Here is an 11,274-nt window from a genome sequence, read left to right on the forward strand (position 1 = left end):
CTGTGCTGGGTAATCATTGTACAAAGGAATCTAAGTACATTTGTGCGATTCAACTCCAATAGATTCTTCCCTGCTATCCACACAACTATAGGATACACAGGGAGCACATCGTGAGATTCATGCTGCTCATGGTTCGGGCAGCGTGAATCTGGTAACAGGTTCCACACATCATTATAAGATGTTTTCAGCTAATAGAACCCCTCAAAAAAAAGTAATGAGGGGTGAATCCCATTATAGGAAGCCCCTATGATCATTTAGCTTGTGGAATGGAATTACTGTGTAAGTACCAAATGGGATCAACTAAATTGGTTGTCCAACCCCACCCCAAACCCAGATCCACCAAAAAAAAAAAATCTAGTAAACGCGCATTCCTAATTTTTTATTTTCTTTAATTGAATGGCCATAACAGTGTTCTCCACCCGAGTACCCTGAAAAATGTACTGCACAAGGATGCGGTCTATCGCAGTCCAATCTGAAAGGAGAAAGGTATCCAATAAAATGTTCTGCATAACTCCGGACCAGAGGGCCAAGGATCTGTGGCGTCCTATATCCGAAACTTAGGTTGGGTTCACATAGCATTCGGGTGCTGCATTTAACGCATTCATTACATAGCAGCATTAACACTATGTAACAGATGCGTTAACGCACCCATAGACAGCTATAGATGAGCGCATCGCTAACACATGTCATAACCGACATGTGCTAGCGATGTGCTGTCATTCTGTGATGGACCGCCGGATGCGGTCTGCAGCGTCCAAGGGTCCGTCACTGCTAGCGCAGATGAAGCATATGCGCTAGCGCGATCGCATAACGTGATTGCGGGAGGGAGTAGCATTAACGCAGTCCATCAACGCTACTGTATGCGCTGAACGAACTGCATTAACGCTATGTGAACCTGGCCTTAATGAGATTTAGTGCTCCCGGCATCCAACTGAGCTGACAACCCAGTGGAACTAGGATCTCAGTCTAAGTTGGCTTTCATCTGGAAGGAAGGGAGTCTGGGGTTTTAAGGGGAAAGAAGAACCTGATCGCCACACACTTCTCCCCTAGACTGATCAGGAGTGAAGCCATAATGGAACTAGATCACGAAGGAGGACAGCCACACGGGCAAAAACAATTTAAATAAATAGTCAAGATGCCTACAGTGTAAATACTGATTGGACCTTTGCCTGGAAATGTTAAAATTCCCCATTCGAGCCAAAAGCCCCAGAATAAGGGTGAGTGCAACTATGTGGGTCTCCATTAGTGATGGGGTAACGTGCTTAGCCAAGCATGATCGGGTGTTATCTGATTATCTTGGGCGTGCTCTTATACATATTATGTTTGAGTCCCCACTGGCTGCATGATTTGTGGTTGTTAAGACCCCGTCTCACATAGCGAGATGGCTAGTGAGATTGCTAATGCGTCACCGATTTAGTGACGCAACAGCAATCTCGCCTGCGATCTCGCTACATGCTACACGCAGCAGTGACTGGCCCCCCCTGCTGGATATCGCTGATTGAGCAGGACTGTCCTGGGCCATTTTTTCGTTGTCGGCGTCCCGCTGGCCAGCGCGCATCGCTGTGTTTGATCGCTTAAAAAAAAGAGAGAAAATGTGTATGCAATTATGCCATAAAACTCAGGTGGCGTTTCACACCCATTTAGTTCAGACACCCCCAGGGGGGCCACTCCTGAGGCATTTCTGCACCTCGAGTTTTCAAACTTAACCTGACCTCATGGCTTCAATCCTGGGGGTTGCAGTCAAATGACTGGATGTCTACATAGGCAACCACGCGTACACCATGAAACTTGCACCCAGTGTGGGTAAGTGTGTCTGACTTTGCATCAGCAGGCAAGCCCAAACCCAATGACACCAACAAACACTGCACTTGATCTAACCCTAAAGGCCAAAAAGCAAAAAAGAACGTTCTTGAATTGTACCCAACGTACTGAGACTACTTTTGCATGGAAAAAAATAGTTCCCACATATTTAAGACCAGTTTCAGAGGAGCATATCTGCAACTATATTACAAATGCAAGTCCTGACCCGACTGCAGTTCTAAAGAACTAAACTGTCAGCTTCATAGAAATCTACTGACCTAAAGTTGAGACCACAGGTGCCACAATGCACTGCATGCCGTGGTCAGTATGTAGACGACTCCTCTATCCAATTCCTGACCAGAATGGAACAGAGTAGTACAGTAAGGACCCCACATGTGTGCTAACTGCAGCAAAACTGCACCCTCCATCCAGAAACAGTCATAACTGGTGATGTCCTGTATACCGGGCTGGGACCAACAGCTCCTCAGTCATGGGATCATATGCAGGACGTCATCAGAGCAAGAAAAAATGATGATGTCATAGGTCAGGTGGTACACGACCAGAACAAGGTGCTTTTGACATAAATCTATAAGAAAATTAATGTTACTTAAGACTTAGAATAGATGAGCCAGAAAAAAAATGTGGAAAACCCAATTAAACCTTGCATGAAGCATATTAACCTGCATAGACATCCACTGATGTGAATGTATGGCAGGGTTCTAGAGACAGGAGCTGTGCTGGTGGCAGCGGTATGTATTAGAGTGGAATTCCCAAATTGTGGGATCCTTCTATATCAGCTCTGATTTTCCTAAACCACACAACACCCCCCCATCCCAAAAATATATTTATACCATCAATAGCCATCTTAATTCACGCCATCAATCAGAATGGACATCAATTGTCAGAAAATGGGAATAATGTATTAATCTATTTCACTGAATATCCAGTGTCTTTTACAGTATTAAAATGGAATTATGACAAATTTAACATCGTGCCTTAAAATATAAAACATTCATTTGAATACAATATATAAAATATCGTATTAAAAATATTAAATATGTGGAACTTAATTCTTACATTACTATAATTTAGAATCATTTTCCAAGAATGTTCTATGCAAATGACAAAATCCTGATTTATTGGGCACTATAATTACTATTATTATTACCGAATATTGGTGATCTTATACACAGTAAATATTCTGATGTTTTATCATATACATTGATGATTCGCATTAATATCCATGCTGATAGTTACTGAATATAAATACATGTGCATGTCCCAAATACATATGTCCTTGATATAAATATGGCATGTGTGCTCTAAGGCAGATTCATACTATGAATGCAGAAGAAATGGATTCATTGCAATAAGAAAGGACGCAATTTCTTAAGATATTACGACCGGATTGCGTTGTGCAAGGAAATTAGGTTGCATGTGTCACACCCTATGTGTACAAAGAATATCTCGCTCCTTCTCTCCAGATTGCACAGGGAGTGGTTGGGAGATAATATGTGTGTCTGTGTGCATGATCGCTGTACGAGGCATGCATACAGGTGTGTGACGTGCTCGTACACACCGTGTGTAGCCGGTTGTATGGGTGTGGAATTCTGCACACTGGAATGTGTAATCTAATGACTTTATAATGAAGGTGTGTGAGCCGATCAATGAGCAGGAAGGCGATGGGCAAGGCATATGTGGGTTTTCCGTGTAGATTTGTGTCATCGTACCTATTGTGTCTGCATATGAAGGGTGTGTATGTACCTCCGCGCACCGGTAGGTGTGTGCATGTGTGATCCCGGATGATCCCTATGCATTGTGTGGTTGTAGAATGTGTTAGTAAAAATGGCAGATTCCTAACGAAACAGCCCAGGTTCTTGGAAAATCAGTAGAGTGAGAGCAGGTAGCTCGTAGGTGACATGGAGGGTGTGGGATGACAGATCTGAGTGTGCATGCTCTGCAGCCACAGACAGATGTGTGCTGGATTATCTGACGGCTTGTGATGTGCAGAATCCGGGGTGGTGGTTACAAGGGGGATGTAGCGATGGATCCAGCCACTGTGTCCCCCCCACCATACAAACACTATAGGATCGTCGGTGAGTTAGAAATATCACAACACCCCTGTTTACGTGTATGAGGTTCGCAAAGGTTCTAGAAATTATCATTTACATTTTTCGATCAATTAATTAAAAAAAAAAAAAAAAGAGTACTTTTATTCCGTATACAGTGGTTAATTATTATTACGGGGGTTCGCCAACGTTCACATTGGACCAACAGCTGATCCATAATTTAAAAGAAAAAAGGACCAGTCAGCAGATAGGCCTGTGCCGTAATGGGTTAAAGCGAAATGACACATACTCTGCATATGTGACAGCAACTGATTAACCGCTTCCACCCCGCAGAAAGCGCTGTCACTTACCTGTCAGCAGAGAGAGAGGGCTATGGGTGGGCTTCCCTTCAGCGAGCCATAGATCTCTTCTAATGCATCCTCCACATGCAGAGCATAGCAAAAATGGGCAATGGGTATGTGGCAAGTGGGAGCAGCGAAGAAAACAGCGACTACTAGGCGGCCAAAATCCAATTGCTTTAAAATGAATAAAGCAGCTTTAATGCAGCACAGAGACACTGCAAAAGGTAATGCTACCAGAAGAGGCTGGGCAGTGCAGGAAAACAAGAAGGCAGGAGCAGAGAGAGAGAAAGGAGAGAGGGAGGGTGAGAGAAAGGGAGGGAGAAGGGAGGCTGGCCACAGTACACACTGATCCAGCCTCCAGAGAGAGAGGAAAAAGATTTCTTTTTTCGGTGTGTATGCTGGAGAGTAATATATATACATGATGCCCCACCTAGTGCATATACAGGGTCAGTGCCCTAGCCAGAGCTGCGCTGCTGTCATGTCTGATGTCATCCAGCTTCCCCACTGTACCCCGGCAGGCTGCAAGGGGTTAATGGCCTCATCTGGATTGCAGGGACTCCGAATGACTGCAATCAAGCTAATAGGCTCTGCAGCTGAACTGCTGGCATCCTGGTCCTGTCTATGGGCAGCAATGATACAACTACTGGACATATAACTATCTGTATATAGCCCACTGGTCTGATATGACGGCGCAATACCTTCCCAAATTTGATTCTAATTTGCCTCTTATTCCGTTTTATGTAATGGCATCACTGATGGCCCAGAAGGTAATGTAGGACTGAGGCAGGCTCGGACTGGCCCATAGGGGAGCAGGGGAATCCCCCGGAGGGCCCCTGTGCAGATCTGGCCCCCAACCCTACTGTATGGGCAGTACTTGGCATAATTCACTTGATTCACTCTGTACAGAGAAAGGCAGCATCTCATCAGTCATTAACCAAGCTATCTAGTTTATTATTATATAGAGATATAGGTACATTTGTGAATGAGGATAGTGTATTTGCATGCAGGTGAAAAGTGGGCCCCCAAAGTCAATGTTATTGGTGGACCCCACTGGTTGGAGGTGTTGGGTCATCAGCCCGGAATGATTCATAATTGCAAAATTGATCCATCTGGGTCATCTCTGTACACGTGGACCAGTATAAAATCATCTGACGTCTTCTATCATTCTGATGGTATCTTCACACTAAAATATCATGATTCTTTTGGTATAGATTAACCAAACTTTCATGTCCCACTAGAAGTGGAGGGGCAGCTATTCTGCATTCCGGTGCTTGCAGCAGCTGTATCACTTGGGGGGAGACATCCATACAAAAGGTTGTTCTCCAGACTCAATGTCAGTAGGGAATTGGTCAGCTTTCACTGTACCGGACACATATTGTTGAATGCGCAGCAAAGTGTACAATCCTGGCAAAGTGCAAAATGTAACTTTTGGCTTCCAAAGTGCTGAAATTGCCCATCAAATGTTTAAAAAAACTAAAATGTTGCTTCTATCCTCCCCTAGGAGAACTCTCCGAGCATTCTGACTGAATCACATTTCCTTTTATAAATCCGGAAATCTCTGACAGGAGTGCATTCATTTCCTGCCTTGTGACTTTATCAGCAGGCTGTATTTCAAGGCTGTCTGTGTATATTGAGAGTATCCATGACATCTCTGCGTGACAGGGGCTTGCAAACATTTTTTCAGCAGTTATCTGAAAAATGTAGATGGGTAATACCATTCATTCAACAAAAATGTTGTGAATGAACTTTTGTCCATAGTACTATCACAGCTTATACATGGCAAGTACATTAGAGGGGTAGTAGCTCTTACATATTCCTTATACAATGCTACTTGCCCTCAAAATATTACTCCCCTCTCCTGGTTACAGCGCCATCAGTATTCATGGCCATGTACAATAGTAGAAGGATCACATTTGGCCTGTGAATTTGGTTCTTCTGCCACTTCCATTGTGCACCATACTTATACAATCATTCAACACAGCTGGATAAGTTCATGACTTTTGGATATGGGATGGACCACACTTAATCTTAAAACATCTATAACTACAGTAAACCTAGCCACCGGAATAAATACACAAAACAAGTTATATTGGTAGTCAAAATAGCCACAGCTTTATTTAAAGGGAATCTGTCACCTATTTTTTGGTATATAAGATGCGGCCACCGCCATCAGGGGCTTAGGCTGGGGTCACACTGCGTTATGGCAGTCCATTAGATGGACTGCGTTACACCACGCTGTAACGCAGTCCGTTAACGCTGCCATTCACCCCCATTATCAGGCGCATCGCAACGCATGCCGTAAAGCGGTGTGTGCTCGCGATGTGCCGTCATTCAGTGACGGAGCCTCGACGCGGGCTGCAGCATCTGAGGCTCCGTCAACGCTCCCACAGATGATCATCTGTGCTAGCGGGTATAGCATGACGCGATGGTGTTATGCTATACCGTTAACGCAGTCCGTCAACGCTATGCGTTGAACGGGCTGCCTTAACGCAATATGAACCTGGCCTAATCTACAGCATTCTGTAATACTGTAGATAAGCCCCCGATGTAACCTGAAAGAGAAGAAAAACACGTTAGCTTATACTCACCCAGGGGCAGTCCCGGTCCGGTTCGGGTCCGGAGTGTGTTGCTGTCCAGTCCGGCGCCTCCCATCTTCTAGCGATGACGTCCTCTTCTTTGCTTCCCGTCGCGGCACAGGCCTGCAGATTTCCTGCAGATTTCTAGCTGCTTTTGCCTGCGTTTTTACCCCTGCAGATTCCTATAACTGAATAGGTGTAAAAACGCTGCGGAATCCGCACAAAGAATTGACATGCTGCGGAAAATAAACCGCTGGGTTTCTGCAGCATGTGCACAGCGGTTTTTGTTTTCCATAGGATAACATGGTACTGTACATCACTTGGAAAACTGCTGCGGATCCACAGGGCCCAATCCGCAATGTGTGCATGTACCCGAACACAGAAACAAAACTGGTAATTAACCCCTTAATGACCAGGGGTATTTTTGGTTTTGCATTTTTGTTTTTCGCTCCCCTTCTTTCCAGAGCCATAACCTTTTTTATTTTTCCATCAATATGGCTGTGTGAGGGCTTATTTTTTGCGGGACGTGTTGTGCTTTTGAACTACACCATTGGTTTTTACAATGTCGTGTACTACAAAATGGGAAAAAAATTCCAAGTGCGGTGAAATTGCAAAAAAAGTGCAATCCCACACTTGTTTTTTGTTTGCCTTTTTTGCTAGGTTCACTAAATACTAAAACTGACCTGCCATTATGATTCTCCAGGCTATTTCGAGTTCATAGACACCAAACTTGTCTAGCTTCTTTTTTATCTAAGTGGTGAAAAAAATTCTATATTTTGTTAAAAAAAACAAAAATGCGCCATCTTCAGAGACCCGTAGAGTCTCCATTTTTTGTGATCTGGGGTTGGGTGAGGGCTTATTTTTTATGCACCGAGCAGACGTTTTTAATGATACCTCTTTTGTGCAGATGCGTTCTTTTGATCGCCCATTATTGCATTTTAATGCACTATCACAGCGACCAAAAAAACGTAATTCTGGCGATTTGATTTTTTTTCTCACTATGCCGTTTAGTGATCGGGTTAATTCTTTTTATTATTTTTTAGATCGGGCAATTCTCAACGCGGCGAAACCTAATATGTGTATGTGTGATTTTTTTTAAATTGTTTTATTTTGAATGGGGCAAAAGGGGGGTGATTTAAACTTTTATATTTTTATTTTCATATTTTTTTAAAAAAAATTTAAATTTTTGTCATGCTTCAATAGCCTCCATGGGAGACTAGAAGCATCCACAACCCGATTGGCTCTGCTACATATAGGCGATGAGCAGATCGCCTATATGTAGCAGAAATACTGCATCGCTCATAGCAATGAGACAGCAACAACCATAGAGGTCTCTATGAGACCTCTGGTTGTTATGACCCCCAATCACGCGACGGGGGTCGGCGATGCGCTCATTTCCGGCCCGGTGGTTGGAAGCGCCGGTTAAATGCCACTGTTAGCGTTTGACAGTGGCGTTTAACTAGTTAATAGGTGCAGGTGGATCCCGGCTTTGATGCGGGCTCACCTCCGGGGCCCTCATCAAAGCGGAGGAGACATCCAATGACAGACTGTGTCCGTCATTGGACTTCAGGGGTTAAAACAATACGTTCAGGGGTAATAGACTGATCAATCTGGCGAAATCAGCAGCAAATCTCCTGGGGGTAAATGGCGCCGCCAAGGCTGTGGCGCGGAGGGGTTCTGACATAGTCCTGGAGAAGATGGCGTACTGGATCCTGGAAGGCATAGAAGTGGTGAAGACAATGTCTGATCAGGGCAAAGTTCAAAACAAGTGACCCGCCTCTCTGGATAGTATGGGAGCATTATTACGCCCCGTCCACAGACCCTGTGACTAACGGTCAGCAGTTTTGGTGCAAGACTCCAGGGCTGCCACTAGGAATTTCGGGGCCCCATACTGGCAAAATTTTCAGGGCCCACTTGAGACTCCACCCTGGCTCCACCCCAGCCACGCCCTCCACCCCGCAAACTGTCCACAGTCTCACCACTCTCTCTTGGAAAAACTCCACTTCTCACCAATCACACATTAACCCCATAAGCCCCAAGGGTGGTTTGCACGTTCATGACCGGGCCAATTTTTACAATTCTGACCACTGTCTCTTTATGAGGTAATAACTCTGAAACGCTTCCATGGATCCTGGTGATTCTGACACTATTTTCTCGTAACATATTGTACTTCATGTTAGTGGTAAAATTTCTTCATATAACTTGCGTTTATTTGTGAAAAAACGGAAATTTGGCGAAAATTTTGAAAATTTCGCAATTTTTCAAATTTGAATTTTTATGCCCTTAGATCACAGAGATACAGCACACAAAAAACTTAAGAAATAACATTTTCCACATATTTACTTTACATCAGCACAATTTTGGAACCAAAATTTTTTTTTGTTAGGAAGTTATAAGGGTTAAAAATTGACCAGCAATTTCTCATTTTTGCAACACCATTTTATTTTTACGGACCACATCACATTTGAAGCCACTTTGAGGGGTCTATATGATAGAAAATACCCAAAAGTGACACCATTCTATAAACTGCACCCCTTAAGGTGCTCAAAACCACATTCAAGAAGTTTATTAACCCTTTAGGTGCGTCACAGGAATTTTTTGAATATTTAAAAAAAAATGAACATTTAACTTTTTTTCACAAAAAAAATAGTTCAGGTTCAATTTTTTTTATTTTACCAAGGGTAACAGGAGAAATTGGACTGCAAAAGTTATTGTGCAATTTGTCCTGAGTACGCTGATACCTGATATGTGGGGGGGAACCACTGTTTCGGTGCATGGCAGACCTCAGAAGGGAAGGAGCGCCGTTTGACTTTTTCAATGCAAAATTGGCTGGAATTCAGATCGGACGCCATGTCGCGTTTGGAGAGCCCCTGATGTACCTAAACAGTGGAAACCCCCCACAAATGACACCATTTTAGAAACTAGACCCCCCCAAGGAACTTATCTAGATGTGTGGTGAGCACTTTGAATCCCCAAGGGCTTCACAGAAGTTTATAACATACAGCCGTACAATTAAAAAATCATATTTTTTCCACAAAAATAATCTTTTCACCCTCAATTCTTATTTTTCCAAGGGTAACAGGACCCTAAAAGATATTGTGCAATTTGTCCTGAATGCGCTGATACCCTACATGTGGGGGTAAACCACTATTTGGGCGCATGGCAGAGCTCAGAAGGGAAGCAGCGCCATTTGACGTTTTTGGCTGGAATTGAGATCGGACACCATGTCGCGTTTGGAAAGCCCCTGATGTACCAAAACAGTAGAAACCCCCCACAAATGACACCATTTTGGAAATCAGACCCCCCAAGGAACTTATCTAGATGTGTGGTGAGCACTTTGAACCCCCCAGTGCTTCACAGAAGTTTATAACGCCCAGGCGTGAAAATTAAAAAAATCGTATTTTTTCCACAAACATGATCTTTTAGTCACCAATTTTTTTATTTTCCCAAGGGTACAAGGAGAAATTGGACCCCAAAAGTTGTTGTCCAATTTGTCCTGAGTATGCTGATACCCCATATGTGGGAGAAAACTACTGTATGGGCACACGTCGGGGCTCGGAAGGGAAGTAGTGACGTTTTGGAATGCAGACTTTGATGGAATGGTCTGCGGGTGTCATGTTGCTTTTGGAGAGCCCCTGATGTACCTAAACAGTTGAAACACCCCAGAAGTGACACCATTTTTGAAACTAGACCCCCTAAGGAACATATCTAGATGTGTGATGAGCATGTTGAACCCCCGCAGTGCTTCACAGAAGTTTATAACGACCGGGCGTGAAAATAAAAATATCGTATTTTTTCCACAAACATCATCTTTTAGTCCCCATTTTTTTCATTTTCCCAAGGGTAAAAGGAGAAATTGGACCCCAAAAGTTGTTGTCCAATTTGTCCTGAGTATGCTGACACCCCATATGTGGGAGAAAACTACTGTATGGACACACGTCGGGGCTCGGAAGGGAAGTAGTGACGTTTTGGAATGCAGACTTTGATGGAATGGTCTGCAGGTGTCATGTTGCCTTTGGAGAGCCCCTAATGAACCTAAACAGTGGAAACCCCCCACAAATGACCCCATATTGGAAACTAGACCCCCTAGGGAACTTATCTAGATGTGTGGTGAGCACTTTGAACCCCCAAGGGCTTCACAGAACTTTATAATGCCCAGGCATGAAAATAAAAAAATCATAATTTTTCCACAAACATGATCAATTAGTCTCCAATTTTTTTTATTTTCCCAAGGGTAACAGGAGAAATTGGACCCCAAAAGTTGTTGTCCAATTTGTCCTGAGTACGCTGATACCTCATATGTGAGAGAAAACTACTGTATGGGCACACGTCGGCGCTCGGAAGGGAAGTAGTGACGTTTTGGAATGCAGACTTTGATGGAATGGTCTGCAGGTGTCATGTTGCCTTTGGAGAGCCCCTAATGTACCTAAACAGTGGAAACCCCCCACAAATGACCCCATTTTGGAAACTAGACCCCCTAGGGTCACC

General features: G+C 43.8%; 1 protein-coding gene across 9 annotated transcripts in view; it reads right to left on the bottom strand.

Moving 5' to 3' along the window:
* EPB41L1 (erythrocyte membrane protein band 4.1 like 1) overlaps positions 1-4,539 on the bottom strand; it is a 166,930-nt gene extending 162,391 nt beyond the window's left edge. For 3 of the 9 annotated variants that reach the window (XM_073555307.1, XM_073555306.1, XM_073555305.1), the window contains exon 1: positions 4,220-4,539. The gene's annotated coding sequence lies outside the window, so the exon portion shown is untranslated. The remainder of the gene's footprint in view (positions 1-4,219) is intronic. The other 6 variants (XM_073555309.1, XM_073555308.1, XM_073555310.1 and 3 more) reach the window with 5 other exon arrangements.
* Positions 4,540-11,274: the final 6,735 nt, after the last annotated feature.

Source organism: Dendrobates tinctorius, unplaced genomic scaffold, assembly GCF_039654945.1.
Source record: "Dendrobates tinctorius isolate UK_male_01 unplaced genomic scaffold, ASM3965494v1 ptg000223l, whole genome shotgun sequence".
NCBI lineage: Eukaryota > Metazoa > Chordata > Amphibia > Anura > Dendrobatidae > Dendrobates > Dendrobates tinctorius.